The sequence below is a fragment of the Leopardus geoffroyi genome, chromosome B3 (genome assembly GCF_018350155.1).
Source record: "Leopardus geoffroyi isolate Oge1 chromosome B3, O.geoffroyi_Oge1_pat1.0, whole genome shotgun sequence".
In the NCBI taxonomy this organism is placed as follows: domain Eukaryota; kingdom Metazoa; phylum Chordata; class Mammalia; order Carnivora; family Felidae; genus Leopardus; species Leopardus geoffroyi.
In genome coordinates this window covers 50,594,378-50,612,391 of record NC_059337.1, presented here as the reverse complement: position 1 = coordinate 50,612,391, position 18,014 = coordinate 50,594,378, and the positions used below count along the sequence as shown (strand labels likewise).

Sequence of the window (18,014 nt, the reverse complement as noted above, 5' to 3'; positions counted from 1 at the left end):
GCAGTAACAGAATTCTACAAGAACAGGCCTTTAACTTGATCTTTTTGGTTTAGTTAGGCTTTATTACCAATAAAAAATGACCAGTGACCCAGAATGGTTCTTCTCCCACCTGAACCATAAATGAGACAAATGATCTGGCCCACCTTATGTCTTGGGACATGGGAGATGAATGGTACCCCAGAGGTTTTCTCCTCCTGAAATTACTGTTGAAAGATTTAAAGCAGAAATTATCTTACAGTTTCAATCAATCCATCTGTGAGTAAGTTTTGGGGCATGTACGTATCTCTAGAGGTGTTAATATATAAATGGAAATCGCTCATTTCCTATCCTGTGTTTTATGTTACTAATTCAAGAATTTGATAAGTTCTTGCAAAAGTGGAATGTGTCTTACTGATAAGAATGTGTAGAACTCTAACAGATTGCAGTATTCATATGATGGTGATTATATATTATTCAAATCAAGTATTTAGATGAAAACTAGCCATCAAGAGCCAAGGAAATACTGTTACAGATTTTGATGTCCCTGCAGGTCAATAAAGTTGTAAAGCTCTGTCATTCTCTCCAGTAGTGACATATTTTATTAGCATCTGGTGTCCCTCAGATACATGATTCCTGCCACTCTCAGAGATGTAAATAGTTTCCATTTTGAAATATATAACCACGATCCTGATGATTACAGCTAAGCAGTGCATCTGTCAGAACACACACACTAACTTTGGAACGTTCTTGAAAGATATATTCTTAAAAACAGACTGATGATCACCATCCCTGTTGTTGTTTCCTCTATGAGATTATTTGAATTAGAGCAATACTTTGACTCCTCTTTCATCCCAGTACATAAAACACATTCTGACAACCGCACAGGAATAGGATCACCTTACCTGTATTTGCTTCTATAGGTTAGGTTTTAACATTTAATCCACTGACATTATACCCTACTTGACTGAGGTCTCCTCTACATTGCACTATTCCGGGTGCTGGGGCTCTCCACTGAGCATAGCTTCAGCACTTTGTTCTGGGTATTGTACACCCAAAAAAGAAGCAAAAGCCTCTATAAGTAGGTGTTCTTTCCTTTGTGTATTGAAGGGCATTCTTCAAAACAGTATATTGGCTAGCCTGAATTTTTATATCTAGAAAAGTCAAGTTTCGCCCTACCTACTCTGAGATCTGACAGTTTTCCTTTGCTCCTCTTGTGTGCTTACAGCCAGGGGCAGCAAAGCTTTGTCCTGCCTACCACTCTGGAGCTGTTGAAGGCAGGGATCACGCTGCCCTAGTGTTTGCCCCCCTCATGCAGCTCATTAGACCTCGAGCAGATGCTCAAGTCCATTAACAGTCACTTGAGCAGCCGGTTGAGGAAGCTCTGTGGCTGTGAGCTAAAGGTGGGGCTGAGAGCCAGGAGTGGGGAGGGCTCAGCTCCTGGCACCTGGCACATGCATTGTGTTGAATTGGGGGCAGTTATTTTTAATTGTAGAGGTGTTATTGGTTGTCACCTGTAGTGGGTGGAATGGGTTTGGCACAGGTTTTGCCAAAAATGATCTGTCAGGCTTAGCTGTTGGGTTTACTGTCAATGAGGGAATATTACATGTTCAGGTAAGGTAGAGTCCGTTCTAAAGTTGGTCAGACCTATGTATCCTTACGTGTACTGAAAAATGCCACACAAATCTATATGTTCTACTGTCTAATCTGTTAATCATTGACTGTTCTTCCGTCCTGGAAATACCCATCTATTTTCTAAAATGCGAGGAAAAGTAGATAGAAGAAAGATAACAGACCAGATGCAGCCTCAAATCTATAAATTATTCCAGGACTTGAGCTTCTTGAAGGCTCTATTTTAAGAGCCAGTACTTTTTTTTGTTTGTTTCAACAGGAGGGTTAGAGGATAGAAAATGCTTTATTGATGGAAAGTGGGAGCTGTTACTCCCTCCACCTCCTCGACTCAGCAAAACTAAAAAAGAAAGCAAGCCCGTCCAATTCCCAGCCAGATCTTTAGAACATTAACATCAAATGGAAAGACGGTCTAAGTGAGAAGCAAAACCTTTGTATTACTCTAAGTTTCCACCATTTCCCACTTTGATTTGTGTACGTGTCTTTAATTCAGATTTTTAAAGAATCACCTTCAAATGGCTTTCCACACATTAAGAAGAAGAAAACCATCTGGGATGGGATCCCAGCATCTATTCCCTTTAAATACGGGGTCCGGTCAGCTGCCTCTCAGTGGCTATTTGGGAATTAGACTATGTGCAGTGTACTTTTCATGATTCCAAGCACAGCCAATTACATCTGAACCAGTAATTTTTGAATTATTCTCGTTATCAAAGAGGCTGCAAACACAGCTAGCTAGCAGAATTGGCCGCACAGTTGTCTCCTAGGTCATCTCTCCGTGATTGAAAAAAAAAAAAGGCTGAGGAAGCTCTGGCACCCAGGCGTTTTCCCCAGCGTTGAAGCTGCGTCCCACAGTTAGTTGTCAGTGTGGTGGTGACGCCGGCCACCCCTGGCAGCGGCCACGGTGCTTTTCCGTGAGCAGGGGCTGTGGCTCAGCCTGGAGGAGCTGCTCTGTACAGCAGCAGGGGCGACAGCAGAGGGAGCCGAGGCGCTCTGGGCAGAGGAGGCTGGGGGATCGCAGTGTCTGTGCTGCATTCCCCAAAGCAGCCGTGGCCCGCGCTGTGTGAAGTTCCCTGCACGCACTCAGCCGCGATGCTCCTCACCCTCAATTGTTGATGAACCTTGGCGCTCGTCAACGCACGGGAGACAACCCGGTTTGCTTTCTTAGAGACAGGGATGAGAAATGAGCTGCCGAAGCAATTTGGCAATGAGGAGAGTGAAAGGCAGTTTCATGCCAGCAGCTAAGTTGTAAAATTGCTTTGGAGGCTGCTGCCTGGGGAGCACGATAGAATTGACAAGAACAGACACCGTTGCAGACCAAAGGCATGCCTGATTGCACTTGAGTCGGATCGCTGGGATGCAGCCTTCTCTCCTGCTCTAACTATTTGTGCTGAATAAAGGAAAGGAGACTAGAAACACGATTCCAAGTGGTATTCCTGAAGGGAAAACACATACACTCCAAAAGGAGGGGAGAAACAGCCCAGCTGGTGTGTACATTTTTTTTTTTAAAAGGAGAATCCCTCAGGTATGTTCTTTTCCCTGTATGCGCTGCCTCATCTGCATGTGATTTTGTTTCTGTATTTTCTTGTTGATTCTTTTTGTTTGCACTTTGAATCACAGCCATGAGGGTTCTCCTAGTGTAGTAGATACATTTGTAAATGTTCAGCTCTTCTGTGTTAATAATATGGGTGGCTCTATGTAGGATCATGGACTTCTCAATCATTGCTTTATTTGAAATGCAGAATGATAAATGATTGCTTAGTTTTCACTCAACTTTCAGGGGAATATCTGCTTAGGGACAAACAAGGCTGGGATAAAAGGCTGAGATGTTTCCTAATCCTGTGGGCTTTGGGGGGCAACAGTAGACCCAATCATAAAAGTTGAAGGCTTCTAGGAAGGGGTTAAAAGCCAAAATGCCATACACTAGCACTGTGTTGCTCAAGTGTTTTTCCAGCTCAGCATTGGTCTGGAGCAAATTGAGCTTTACCAGTGGTTCTGCATTTCGACCTCTTGATCAGTCCTTCAAGACGAAGATCCTGCGGATTTGCTTTCAAGAGACGAATTGCTTAAATTGTATACTTGGTTCTGTTTTACAATTGTTCTGTGGTGCTGAAGGAGGCAGTCTAAAAAAATCCTTTTGCTTCAACAGCTCGAGTAAACCCTAACTTCTGCAATTACATCATCGATATACTTGTATAATAAAGAGAAAGGGCAACAATAGTAACATTGGCTGCCTTTTAGTACCTTAGGCTGAAATGACAAAGCTTAAAGTCAATTTTCTTTATTAGGCTTAAAGGGAAAAAGGAAAGAGGTGGGTGGGTAACTCACATAAAAATGAGATTTTGGAAATACTCTGCATTTCTTTAAAAAGTAAGAATATAAGTTTATCTTATATTCGAATTAATAGTAAATATAGTGCTTTTAAAAATCTTGCAGTCTTTTATACTTGAGTACATTATTTTCATAAAAGTGGGTACAACTGGTAATACATTAAACATACACGTATTCAAATTCAATGAGCTTTACTGGAGGGGAGAAATAAGAGAATGGGAAAGTTTGGTACCTTTTTATATATATCAAGATAATTACAGATTTTTGACTTAATACAAAGAGTTAATGCCAAAGCTCTAGAAACTGACTTTATTGTTACTAGTATTTTCTTAAGATTTCAAACTCCAAATGGAGTAGAAATAAATGAGATTTAAACTGTAATTTATGCATACTGTAAAGTAAATCACCATCCTGCTCTTTTAAAATTAAAACCTCTTTTTTGCCACATGTTAGCAATACAGAGCACTGATTTGGGCCATACAAAGAAAAAATGGGTAAATCAGGTATTTCAAAATTTCACCCTTGATATCGTTTCACAACGATATCAAAATATGGTAAATAATCACAAGCAGTTACTGGGCCAGAAGGGTGATTTGAAAGATGGGCATAAGTTGAGTTTGCATTCATTAGTATGGTATGTAAAAAATTGTGTATTTCTTTTATGTTGACATCTTGTATGAAAAACATTATAACATCTGTAGATGAAACACAATAGCAATGACACTACAGTAATCTCACTGAATCCATTAAATGATTATTTTTCAAACTGATGAATGAACTGAGCTGAGATAATTTAAAAGAATATTCAAAACTCTCACATACAAAGTTACCAGTTCAGACCACAATGGAATTCTAAGTATAATTTCAGTCGAACTGTGAACTTGAAATTGAAAGTGAATAAACAGGTACAGGTTTATTTCCTAGCATTTGATTATTTGTTGTGAGGCTTCCACTACAGGGATTTGGAAAGTTCTTCTAGAAATTGTCATCACCATGTGCTCATCTGAAATATGAGATGAACATGTTAGATAAGCCTAGAAAATTCACTTACCATGTACTTATTATTAACAAGGTAAACTATTTCCCTTCCTTGGCTGTCTATCACCTTTCTATGGTAGCTAGTCTTTACAAAGCTATGAAGTATGTGGTACACAGAACTACTTGTTTGAGAACCAGTGCTCTTTTTCCCATACTCCATGCACTTCCAGTCCCATTGACCTATTCCGCTAATGATTGTGAAGTCCCTAGTGTAAGTTTTCTGAGACATAATGCCACCTGTACATCATCTTCTAGTTTTCATACCATTAGCTTTTGTTTTTCATTCTTTCCATCTCATAGTCTTTACTCTTGGAAGGACTTTCTCCAGATTTTTTGAAACGGGAATCACCTTTCTACCTGAGAAAAACATACCTGTTGTTCAGCTGGAAATTTTCAGAATTTTAAATATATGCCAAATTTGTTTCTAAACCACCCTCTTACAGATAAAAAGCCACGTTCTAATGGTGTTACAGTTTATATATAATATCGACTTATTTGATAATACCTTTAAGATAATACCACACAAGCCATAATGCAAATTGAAGGAATGAAACTTGCATCCTTTGTTGTAATGTTATTGTTACAAGTCTTTTCCGGATCTTAAGTGTTCTGTTCTGTGCTTGGATGGCTAAACTCCAGTTCCCTTCCAACCTATAAAAGGGGGGTGGTACTTATTAATAGCCCTCTCAGTTAGTAGCTTTTGAGCCTGCAGAAGACTGAGCTCTCAGTTCTATAATCTCTGTAGAGATAATGGCTACGACAGCACTGTTTGCTTCCTGTGGTGTATTTGACAACATAGGAGGAAAGGTCATCTTCTAACCTCTAGATCAAAAGTTCTCTGGAGAAGTAGAAGCGAAGTCAGTCATTTCTCCTTCTCTTGTGAAAATGGTTGTGATCCAAGAGGGATAAATGTTTCCTATCTCTTGTATATCCTAGTTACATCATTTAGCCCCAGCCTATAGAAAATATTATGATCTTGATATGGCAAGTATTTTATATTATTTTCCCTGCATAGTAAATTAAAGTATTTTCTGGAAATAAATACTGGTTAGCAAGATATAAACTCAACTGAATAAATGATACTCACGGTTTGCAAAGTATGTTTAAAAAGTGATCCCAGGAGATGGGTTTTCCTCTAAAATATTTTCTTGTCTCCTTTAGACTTTTACAACTTCACCTTCAGACGGTCTCTATTCCCAACAGCCAGTCTCCATTGGTCCAAGTCCTATGTTCAAGGTAAAATACACTTTTTTTTTCCTCTGAGCATTCTGGCTCTTAAGAATCTAAGTGCAATATGCCTTTTTGATAGACAAAAACATGTTTTGAATGAAAATATTTTGCCTCATTTGTTTCATAAATTGAAATAACATATGCCAGAGCTAGCTTTTCCAGGTATGTTAAAACTAAGGGAAAGAAAAGAAAAAGAGTACTTTTTAGATAGGGATGACTATTTCTGTTTCATAGATGGAAGAACTGATGACTTGGGCACAATCACTGAGGCATGTTTCTGAGCAGGGACACTGCTGATGTGATCCTAGAAACATTGGAGGAAGAAAGGACATGTTTTAAATCCTGTCTTTATTAAGTGGCACATAACAAAACAACCTCCCCCCCCAAAAACCCTAAGCAAATGCTTTATCAGTGAGAACTATTTAGTAAAAATTGTCAATCAGATAAAAATAGAGAATCTGCACATTTAGACCAGAGTCCCTTGCATTTTGCTGTCTAGTAGAAAAATGCTATAATTAGTCAAATCCTGGTTCAGTCTCCAACTGCCTGGGTAAACTGGGGCTGTCCTTTTATAAGCATTGTTTTTCTCATCTGTAAAAGACTTTGATGCTCATGAAGACTCAGTTCTTAGACTCAAATTCTGTGAAATTTACATAGTGCAGACTCTATGGAGTTGACTTTATTTGAAATGTAGTCACAGAATTACTTGATTCTGTTTTGCTTCTCCAAAGGTGAGAGGTTAATAAATATCAGTTCCTGCCTGACAAACTGAAGAAGCAGAATTAATGCTTTCAGGACTTGTACACAATTGGTCAATGTGTTTTCTTTGACATACGAGACAATGATAAGTATTAGCTTAATCGTATTCCAGATAACTGCATATTGTGTATACAGCCCTGTATTGGTGAGGCATAAAATATTTGCTGCAGCTCTGATAGATTTTGAGGTGCTGCCATTTTGTTGCAAGAAACAAATGGTATTCAGGTACTTAGCTGCTCACTTTATTAGAGTCATTCATAAAACATTTTATTGAGAGGATTTAAAATTATGGGCGCCTGGGTGGCTCGGTTGGTTGAGTGTCCAACTTAGACTCAGGTCATGATCTCATGGTCCATGAGTTCAAGTCCTGCATCGGTCTCTGTGCTGACAGCACGGAGCCTGGAGCCTACCTCGATTCTGTGTTCCCCCACCCCCCTTCCTCCTCCACTCACATTCTGTCTCTCTATCAAAAATAAACAATAAAAAAATTTACAATTAAAGTGTATGTGTATTTAGTCATGAGTAGATTTGTCCTCTCTATCCAGCTGTCTTTCCTTCTGGATGGGCACACTTGTAAGAATATGCTAGAAGGGAATTGCAGGGCCCTCTCATTGCTGAAGGGGCAAACTTGGGAAACTTCTCAAACCTATTTATGTCTTAATTTCAAAGAAGGTTGATTGACAGGGGCAAAATATGTAGATTAAACTCCAAGTGGTAAAAATTAAAATTTAATTCTAGTTCTTTGACAATAATTGATAGGATTAGAAGATAACGCTAAGTACCCAATAAATTGTCACAATACTACTGGACAGTAGAAGAACATCTTTTTTTAAAAAATAAATAAGACCTAAAGCTTGATAAATAAATAAAAGAAATTACAATAAATCCCCACATCAATTGCTTTTTTCCTCCATTTAGCCTTGAGTTAGGAGCAATTTTTTGTTCCTCTGTCTCTTTGTCCTGCTGAACTGAACTTCTTTAGTGGCCTATACTAAGTCATTAAGGGGATTTGCATTACATGTCTCCCCAAAGTAAAGAGATTGCGTTCTAGTCTCCTCCAAACTGCTCTTTTTCCTAATTTCCTGTCTCCCACGCTCAAATCTCAAGTTATTTGCCCTGCCTTTTTCTTCCTCATGATCTGTATTGATGACCAAATCTTGTTTCTTTTTGGTACATCATTTCTAGCCATGCTTTCTTTCCTCTTCCTATTGTACCACCTTAGTTCACGTTCTTGTCTCTTTATGACCAAAATACTGCTTCGATCTTCCCATTGTTCTATCTTTATGAGCCTCTATTCCTAGCATCTGTTCTGCCTTCTATTGCCAGATTCATTGTCCTAAAAAATGCCTTGATCATTGCATATGTCACTTTCTGTGCAAAAACTTTCAAGGACACCACTTTGTATACAACATTCTAAACTACTTAGTATGGAAAAACAAGTAACTCTTTTACAGCAAGATTTCAGACTGCCTTTCCAGCTTTGTTTTACTTCCAGTTTCTTACCCAGTCTCTGACCCAATTAAACACAATACTCAGTTTCCAAACACCGAGATTTTATACAATCCTACAAACTGAATTAGTTGCGGGATTCATTTGCTAATGCATCATGCGCTTTCTTATGAGATTTCGCTTTTGGGCTTGATGTATAGTTTAGATATTTATTATTCCACCTAGTATTTAAAAAAAATTTTAGCAATACTATAAGGCAATTAAGTACACGATCTGTGTAAACTTTGACAAATTGTTCAAAATTTCTGTTTTCTCAATCAGAAGATGATGGCACCATAAAGAGCACTGCTTCAAAGTGTTTTTACAAGAATAAAATAAACTAATATAGATTAGGTGTCCAAAGAATACTAGCTATTGTTAATTTTAATTATGTTCATATTCTTCACTACTTTATACATAGTGAGTAATCAGTAAATCTGTTTGCTTTTATATTTAATGTAAAGTCTATAATATTACTAGTTAATAGAGGAAAAGACAAGTAAGGGAAGGAGACAGACTAGTATACAAAGTAAGAAATTACAAAAAGAAAATGTCAGAAGGAAAAACCTAAGCCTCTCTTGTGACCTAAGTTACTAATTACCTTAGCAACTACTTTTAGAACAAATTGGAATAGGTTTGAACACCTCTTTTTTTTTTTTTTTTTTTGATGAAATCAATGGTCCTGGGATTCCAATGTTCTTATATGTGTTCTTCATAGAATAATGAAACGGCAAATCTGAATGACTTTCAGTATTACAGATCATTGAGGTTTTGTGAGGAGTCTGCCACTACAAAATGCTTCTGGGAACAAGCAGATAGATTAGGGTATGATCAGTAACCCTGATTTATTCTCAATTTTCAGAATTTTGACTTCATGAGGCCCTCAGTAGCTCTATGGCAGATGTCAGGATCTAGCGCCCGCCCACGTAGCTCATGAACAGAACCACTGAAAGGCAGAAGTGTAGCTTCAAGAGAGGTGGAAGATGAATAAAAAGGGACGTTCCTGCCTGACTTTTCCTAGGTCAGAGCCACGTCACATTACAGATCCATGTCCGATTTCTCTGGTGCGTGTCTTCCTGTTCTTGACCAAGGGCTCTAGACTAAGTACTACCTTTTTTCAGTTAGGGGTCCCATATCTTCCCTCATTTCTTTTGATGTGAATCTTGCCTGATAATCTAGCATGTGATTTATGGCTATCCAATTTACTGTTGCAGCACATCCAACTTCCATCCACTTTATTGGTCTTAATCACCCTGATTCCTGCTTTGTGGTATCTAGTTTCCAAAGGGTTCAGCAATAACCACAATTATGGAAAGAAATACAGGGAATTTCCAATGGTGTTTTTTTAGTTTTCGAAAGGAATTCTTAGAGCATCTGTTTTTTTTCTGACAGAGGAGGCAATCTGGCTAATTATAGACATGCTTTACACCTGCAATATTTGATTTTGGAGGAGAATTTCCCCAAAAAGAGTGAATGAGGAGTCTGAGCCAAAATATGCTCAAATTCCTTGGCTGAGCTTGAAATCTTTAAATTCCTCAGTAATGATAGTAAGGAAAGAGGCTGCCCAATAGGGGAAAAGTATCATAAACTCTAGAACTTAAAGTAAATTTGAGCCTGACTTTGTAAGTGTTCTTTGTGAGTTTTGTGTTCCTTGGTGAACTTTCACTTAATGTACTTGACACTATAAGCTTTGATGAGTTTCTCTCAGTTGGTTCCAGTTGTCTGTACTTGAGGCCTTATGTGCAAAATATAATTTGCTGATTGTTGTGTTTGGAATATAGAGCTTCCTTCCATGAGGATGCAGATGTGTCTCAGAATGCAGAAAAATTATAAAGTTCACAAGATGTGACACAAATTTCAAGTGTCAAATTAGAATTATAAAATTCCAGATGTAGTTTTAAAAAAAAGTATAGGAGCACCTGGGAGGTACATATCAAAGTAGTTATAATTTCTGCATGCCTGGTTTTCAACTATTTCTTAGTTAACCCATATTGTGTTTCCCTTTTTATTGTGAACTCAGTCTCTCAGTTTGGTTATCTAAAATGCCTACAAGACAGATAATTTACTGGACTGTTTAATGCCAGATGAAAACGTTCTAAAAAGTAAAGCTTATTCATATTTTTATGCAAAGAAATTTGTTACTGTATGTCTCTAAATATTAATGAGAAAACCAAGCAATTTGGAGTCTAATGGAAAGGTCTTGTGAACTCCTATTTATCATGAATTAAAATATTTTTAAACAATTAATTGGTGCCAGTAACTTTGGAACAAGAATAAATATAATAGATATTTGTAGGTGATGATACTACTTAAAGATTAAAAAACCCGCTTGTGTCTGCAGTACTGTATAATAATGATACATACTCATTATGATAGCTTGGAAGATTTCTAAGGGTTCCCCTTAGTGCTTTATACATTATAAAATATTAAGTTATGTTTAGCACAAATGGTGTTTACTTAATACTTTCTAATTGGTAAGTAGATGTTTGGGATAAATAGGCATTTCCTATTCAGTTAAATAACACAGTGTTAATGGTGAGAGGTGGCTGGGTAATTAGAATTCTTTTTGCTTTGAGATGTAGTAGAAATAACCTTTAGAAAGTAAGTTAACTCTTACATGGATCGATTATTAGTATTGAGGAAAATATTCTGTACCAAGATCACAAACCTGACTCCTAACACATCATATCATAAGAGAAAAACAATTGGTCATAAAGAACAAGGGGAAAAAATTAATGTGAAGCAAAATCCATCTCTCTTCCCAAAAGAGCAATTCAAAGCCAGAATCCTACTGGAGGAAAACTTGAATAAACTCTCTGTCTGAAAAAGAGTACATTTTTTAATATTTATGGATACTAGGTTTATATTAATAATTTTGTTGAGATCACTACTGAAATTCATCTTAGGGTCCTGAGGCTTCTGCAGATGGCTACATAAGATGGGGCATGAGTGTCACAAACAATAGGAGAAAGTCAAGTTTGGGTTTGAACCATGTCCATAAAATTGCTTTTTCAGAAACCCCAGCACACCAAAATGACCATGTGCACATTTTCTGTTCTTGCTGTATGCCTTAGGCTGCCTGAGGGACCTCTCCTGTACCTTTCTGACTGGGAGGTATACATCCTGCCTCTTGAGCTGCTGCCTTTGTCCTAATTAGACAAGCTTTAAAACATTGGGAGTCTAGGGGATTCCTTCTGGGTTAATTACAGAGCTGTAAGCAGCTTTTGCAGGAGAAGTGAAGCAAGTTCAGTTTTAGACAAGATGTGTCTGTGTGGCTTTAATGTGTCATTGTGCAGAGGCCAAAAGGTTTGGCTTTCCTGACACCTGTCTCTCTCACCATCTAGTCTGGTCTTAATTGCTAGTGCCTATAACGGTCTTCTTTTCTATTCTTCATGAGACTGTGAGTTCCTTGACAGTAAGGCGTGTGCTGTCATCATTGCCAAACCGATGGAATGCTTACATATATTAAAGAGAAAGACAGAAAACCCTGGTGAATTAAAATGATTCTGATGGACACAGTACAACAATTTCCTGTGTTTGACATTGTTAATAATAAAAGATAAAGCTTAAACAAATTTTACTGATATTTTATTTTATTAAAATTGTTTTTTAATGTTTATTAAGAGAGACACAGAGTGTGAGTAGGGGAGGGGCAGAGAGAGAGGGAGACACAGAATCCGAAGCAGGCTCCAGGCTCCAAGCTGTCAGCACAGAGCCCAACACCGGGCTTGAACTCACGAACCATGAGATCGTGACCTGAGCCGAAGTCAGCCGCTTAACCAATTGAGCCACCCAGGCGCCCCAGCTTTTTTTTTTTCTTCTGCTATTACAAATACAGCCAGATACAAACCAGAGGGAGGATTATTTCTGATTATGCGTTCAAGTATTTGTTAGTTTGGAAACATGGATGGTATATAGATGATCTGCAAGCTAATGTCAATGTTAAATTCTCTAGAGAATTGGCTTTTTCTTTTTTTTTTGGCAAAATTTGCTAAATACTTTTGTAATGTAAGTATTACTCCATTGATTATACCTGTTTTTTGAATGTAAAGTTGCTTATACTGATGCATAATAGAGTTTTAGTTGGTTTGTTTTAAACAACAGGCAATATGGTCATTCTGTCTTCCACATTTAAAAAGACCTGTGCTAGGTGCTAACATGTAACACTGCAGTAGCCCTTCGTCTCAGTTTTGGCAGAGATCTTTAGCACTGTCATAATACAGAAATCAGAGGAAGTATTGGATTGAAAAGTCTAAGCTTATATTCCTGTTTATTTCAGTCGTCCTTCCCACCATCCTTAAGCAGGATAATGAGATAGGGGTTACTTTAATGGGGGAGAAATCAGAAAGGGAGAATAGGCCAGTTTGTCCAAAAGGTAAATGAGCCATGGCAACTATGAATATCTGTTTCCTCACCTTAACCCAGTCACCTATTCTGGTGTGTGTGTGTGTGTGTGTGTGTGTGTGTGTGTAGAATCTTCTCCTTATTAAAACACAGCTGTTTTGTGTCACATTCCCTTACTACTTTGTAATTCTTTGTTCCATACATTCATATAATTATCCCATGTATACTCAGGGCCATATATGAAAGAGAGACCATAAGTAAAGAATAAACAATTACAAAACTATCAAGAGAATGCAACAAACGATTAGGAAGATTAAATGCAGGAGTGTGGGGGAATGTCTTGCTCTCTGCTGGCCAAAAAACTAGCTTCAATTGGTTTATTCCCATCTGTATATAAAGGACATATTAGAGTCATGCTTTAATGCTGTGTGATAAAAATTTTAAATCTTTCATTAAAATGTTTAGAAGTTTATTATTTACTTGACTTATTTATAAAGGCAGAGAGAGAGGGAGAGAAAGAGAATCCCAAGCAGGCTCCACACTGTCAGCCTAGAACCTGAAGCAAGGCTCAAACTCATGAACCATGAGATCATGGCCTGAGCTGAAATTGAGACTCAGGCGTTTAGCTGACTGAACTACTCAGGATCCCCTTAAATCTTACATTTTTAAAAGTTTCAGTGGTAGTATATGTACATATACTTGCCACATCACACTCCTTTCTAAAAATTAGAAATTGTCTTTACACTTTCCTTTTTATTGTGTATGTGGATTTACTTTTTACTACTAGTGAAGTTGGAACCTATAGAGAATGACAAAATAGTTTCAAGGAAAAGAAACTGTTGGAAGTACAAAAGTACTATTTGTTTATTTGGTAAGATTTCAGAGCCATGAAGTTGTCACATTTGGAAATGAGAACAAAAACAACTCTACTTTTCTCCCCCCAGACTACTGATGCTTTGTTACTCTAAAATTCTTCCAAATATCCCAGATGAGTAAATGAGTTAAGCTGGGCCAGTTATCAACATCTAGTTATCAGATTCTTTCCTGAAAGTTATGGTAGGTAAGGTAAGACCTGAGTAATTGGACACGTGAGGCAGAGAAAGGATTCATCATTTGGTAGCACAGAAAAGATGAACAGAGAAGAATCCAGGTTGTTGGAAACAAAATTTGTTTACCTTACAAACTTTGTGTTTTAAGGGTTAAACATTTCTTTGCTCCTCAGCTACAAGGCTCAGACCAACTAGCTGAAAGCATTATTAGATGCTAGGAAACCTTTGATTTATTACTGAAAGTTTGAACCTCTTGACCCCTTTCACCTGTTGTGCTCATCCTCCCAACCCCACTCCCTTCTGGCAACCACCAATTTGTTGTTGGTATCTATGAGGTTGGTTCATTTGTATTGGTTTTTAGATTCCACATATAAGTGAAATCATACGGTATTTATCTTTCTCTCTCTGACCTGTTTTATTTCACTTAGCATAATTTTCCCAAGGTCCATCCATGTGGTTGCAAATGGCAAGATTTCATTCTTTTTATGGCTGAGTAGTGTTCTGTTGTGTGTGTGTGCACACGCATGCACATGTGTGCACACATGTGCATATGTGTGCACGCACCTCTTTATTTACTCCTCCAATGATAGACACTTAGGTTGTTGCTGTATCTTGGCCATTATAATGTGATAAAGATAGGAGCACATGTATTTTTTAAAAAATACTCAGAAGTAGATACACTAGATCATAAAGTAGTTCTATTTTTAATTTTTTGAGGATCCTCCACACTATTGTCCACAGTGGCTTCACAAATTTACATTCTCACCAACAGTACACAAGGGTCCTATTTTTCTCCACATCCTCACCAACACTTGTTATTTCTTGTCTTTTTGATAATAGCCATTCTAACAAGTGTGAGGTGATAACTCATTGTGGTTTTGATTTTCATTTCCCTGATGATTGAACAAATTTTCATATCACTATTGGCCATCTTTAGGTTTTCTTTGGAAAAAATTCTGCTCAGGTCTTCTGTCCATTTTTTAAATCAAATTGCTATATATACTACATAGTTTTATGTGTTATTTATGTAGTTTTGGTAGTCTTCTTTTATCAGATATATGATTTGCAAATACATTCTCTCATTCGGTAGGTTGTCTTTTCATTTTGTTGATGGTTTCCTTTGCTGTACAAAAGCATTTTATTCATATTATTTATTTATTTATTACAATATTTATTTTTGAGAGGGACAGGGGCAGAGAGAGAGGCAGACAGAGAATCCAGAGTGGACAGCACCAAGCATGATGTGGGGCTCAAATTCACAAACCATGAGATCATGACCTGAATCAAAGTCAGACACTTAACCGACTGAGCCACCAAGGTGCCCCATGTGCAGAAGAATTTCAGTTTGATGTATACCCACTTAATTTTGCTTTTGTTGGCTTTACTTTGGGTGTCAATCCAAATATTTGTCACCAAGACCAATGTCAAGTAGCTTACCACCTATGTTTTCTTCTAGGTGTTTTATGACTTTGGGTCTTACATTCAAGTCTTTAATCATTTTGAGTTAATTTTTGTGTAATGGTGTAAGATAGTGATCTAGCTTCAATCTTTTATATGTGGCTGTCTCTTTTCCCAGCACCATTTACCGAAGATACTATTCTTTCCCACTATGTATTTTTGCCTTTTTTTGTTGTAAATTAATTGATCATATATGTGTGGGTTTATTTCTGGGCTCTCTATTCTGTTTCGTTGACCTATGTGTCTCATTTTATGCCAATACTATATTGTCTTGATTACTCTAGATTTGTGATATAGTTTTTTTTTTTAATTTTTTTTTAACGTTTATTTACTTTTGAGACAGAGAGAGACAGAGCATGAACAGGGGAGGGTCAGAGAGAGAGAGGGAGACACAGAATCTGAAACAGGCTCCAGGCTCCGAGCTGTCAGCACAGAGCCCAACGTGAGGCTCGAACTCACGAGCCGTGAGATCATGACCTGAGCCAAAGTCGGACGTTTAACCGACTGAGCCACCCAGGCGCCCCTGTGATATAGTTTGAAATCAGGGATCATGATGCCTGCAGCTTTGTGTCTTTATCAAGATTTCTTTGGCTATTTGGAGTGTTGTGGCTCCATACAAATATTAAGATATTTCTATGAAAAATGCCGTTGAAATTTTGAAAGGGATTGCATTAAATCTGTATATTTATTTGGATAAAACAGACATTTTAATATTATTCCAAACCATGAGCATGGAATACCTTTTTATTTATGTGTGTGTTCTTTAGTTTTTTTTCGTCAGTGACTTTTAGTTTTCAGTGTACAGGTCTTTCACCTCTTTGGTTAAGTTTATTCTTAGATGGTTTATTCTTTTTGATGCAATTGTAAATGCGATTGTTTTCTTGATTTCTATTTCTAATAGTTTGTTGCTAGTTTACATATACAACTAATTTTTGTATATTGATTTTGTACCCTGCCACTTTATTGAATTTATTTATACTAACAGGTGTGTGTGTGTGTGTGTGTGTGTGTGTGTGTGTAGTCCTTAGAATTTTCTCTATACTACACAAAGTAATGTCATTCTCAAAATAACAATTTTACTAGTCCATTTTTCAATTTGGATGCCTTTTTTTTTTCTTTCCTAATTGCTCTGGCAAGGACTTCCAATACTATGAATACTATGTTGAATGAAGGTGGAGAGAATGGGCATCCTTGTCTTTTTCCTGTTACCCTTGTTATTCTGTTGAGGTTCATTCCATCTACACTTTGTTGAGAATTGTTACCATAAATTTGTGGAATTTTGTCAAATGATTTTTATGCAGCTACTGAGACAATCATATAATTTTTATACCTTTTTATTTAATAGAGTAATTTTTAATTTTTATTTATTATATTTATGTGGTACATCATGTTGATTGATTTTCAGATCTTGAATCATCTTTGCTTCCCTAGGATAAATGTTACTTGATTATATTGTATGATCCTTTTAATACATTGTTGAATTCAGTTTGCTAATGTTTTGTTGAGATTTTGGAATATATGTTAATCCAGGAATATGGACCTGTAATTTTTTGTGAGTCTATGATGTCTGTCTGCTTTTGATATTAGGGTAATGATGGCCTTGTAAACTGAGTTTGCAAGTGTTGCCCCTCTTCAGTTTTTGGGAATCTTGAGAAGGGTAGATAATAAAATGTTTGGTAGAATTCATCAGTAAAGCCTTTCAGTCTCCTTACTAGTAATTGGTCTATTCAAAATTTCTATTTCTTCCTAATTATCTTGGAATATTATATGATTGCAAAAATTTATCCATTTCTTCTAGGTTGTCCAATTTTTTTTGGCGTATAATTGTTGATAATAATCTCTTATGATCCTTTGTATTGTAACTTCTTCATTGCTGATTTTATTTTTTTGAGTACTCTCTTTTTCTCTTGGTGAGTCTAGCTAAAGGTTTATCAATTTTTCTTACTTTTTCAAAAAACTAGTGTTTACTTTTATTAATCTTTTCTATTTTATTAATTTCTACTCCAATCTTTACTATGTATTTCCCTCTGCTTACTCAGGGCTTCTTTTATTCTTATTTCTCTAGTTCCCTTAGGTGTAAAGTTAGATTGAGATTTTTCTTGTTTTTTTGAGGTAGGCCTGTATGGTTAAGACTGCAACACATCATCTCTCTCCTTTACCTTGTATTATAGATACACCTTCCCTGGCTAGCACCTCTGATTGTATAATGTAGGTGGCTTAACTGGTGGGGTGACCCCTCCTGGAGGGGTCTGAGCCTTTGGTCATTTTGCCATGCTTAACCGTTTCCCATCAAATTAGGCAGGGCATTATGAGGAGTTTCCTTAGTGGCTTATTTGGGTGCCAGACATACTCTTTCTTGTCCTCATAGTGTAATTTCAGCCCTATATTCTAATGATCAGAATCAGTTCTTCCTGGCGTAAGTTAAAGTGACCAGGTAGCAACCATATTTTAAGATTCACAGTGATTTCACTGTGTCCTTATAGAAGCAGTCCTTCTCTGGGAACCAAGTGCTCCATAATTACAGAAAACAAAATTGTAGGGATGTAAAGTACAAATACTCCAAGCAGAACATTGAGAGTGATAATAAGTAGGGCCACTACTTGCTTCTCAAATATGTATTTTGTCTGCTGGAGACACTATCATGTGATGATCATGAATTTAGAACATATATTACATTCTGAAGTGTCCCATCCTATCAAGGTATCATTTCTAAAC

At 37.1% G+C, this 18,014-nt stretch overlaps 1 protein-coding gene across 6 annotated transcripts in view; it reads left to right on the top strand.

The window, feature by feature from the left end:
• Positions 1 to 2,465: 2,465 nt before the first annotated feature.
• The window catches only part of UNC13C (unc-13 homolog C), a 611,894-nt gene continuing 596,345 nt past the window's right edge, over positions 2,466 to 18,014 (top strand). For 4 of the 6 annotated variants that reach the window (XM_045449693.1, XM_045449692.1, XM_045449691.1 and 1 more), the window contains exons 1-2: positions 2,467 to 3,127; positions 6,133 to 6,207. The gene's annotated coding sequence lies outside the window, so the exon portion shown is untranslated. Of the gene's footprint in view, positions 3,128 to 6,132; positions 6,208 to 18,014 lie in introns of all 6 variants that reach the window. The other 2 variants (XM_045449689.1, XM_045449688.1) reach the window with 1 other exon arrangement.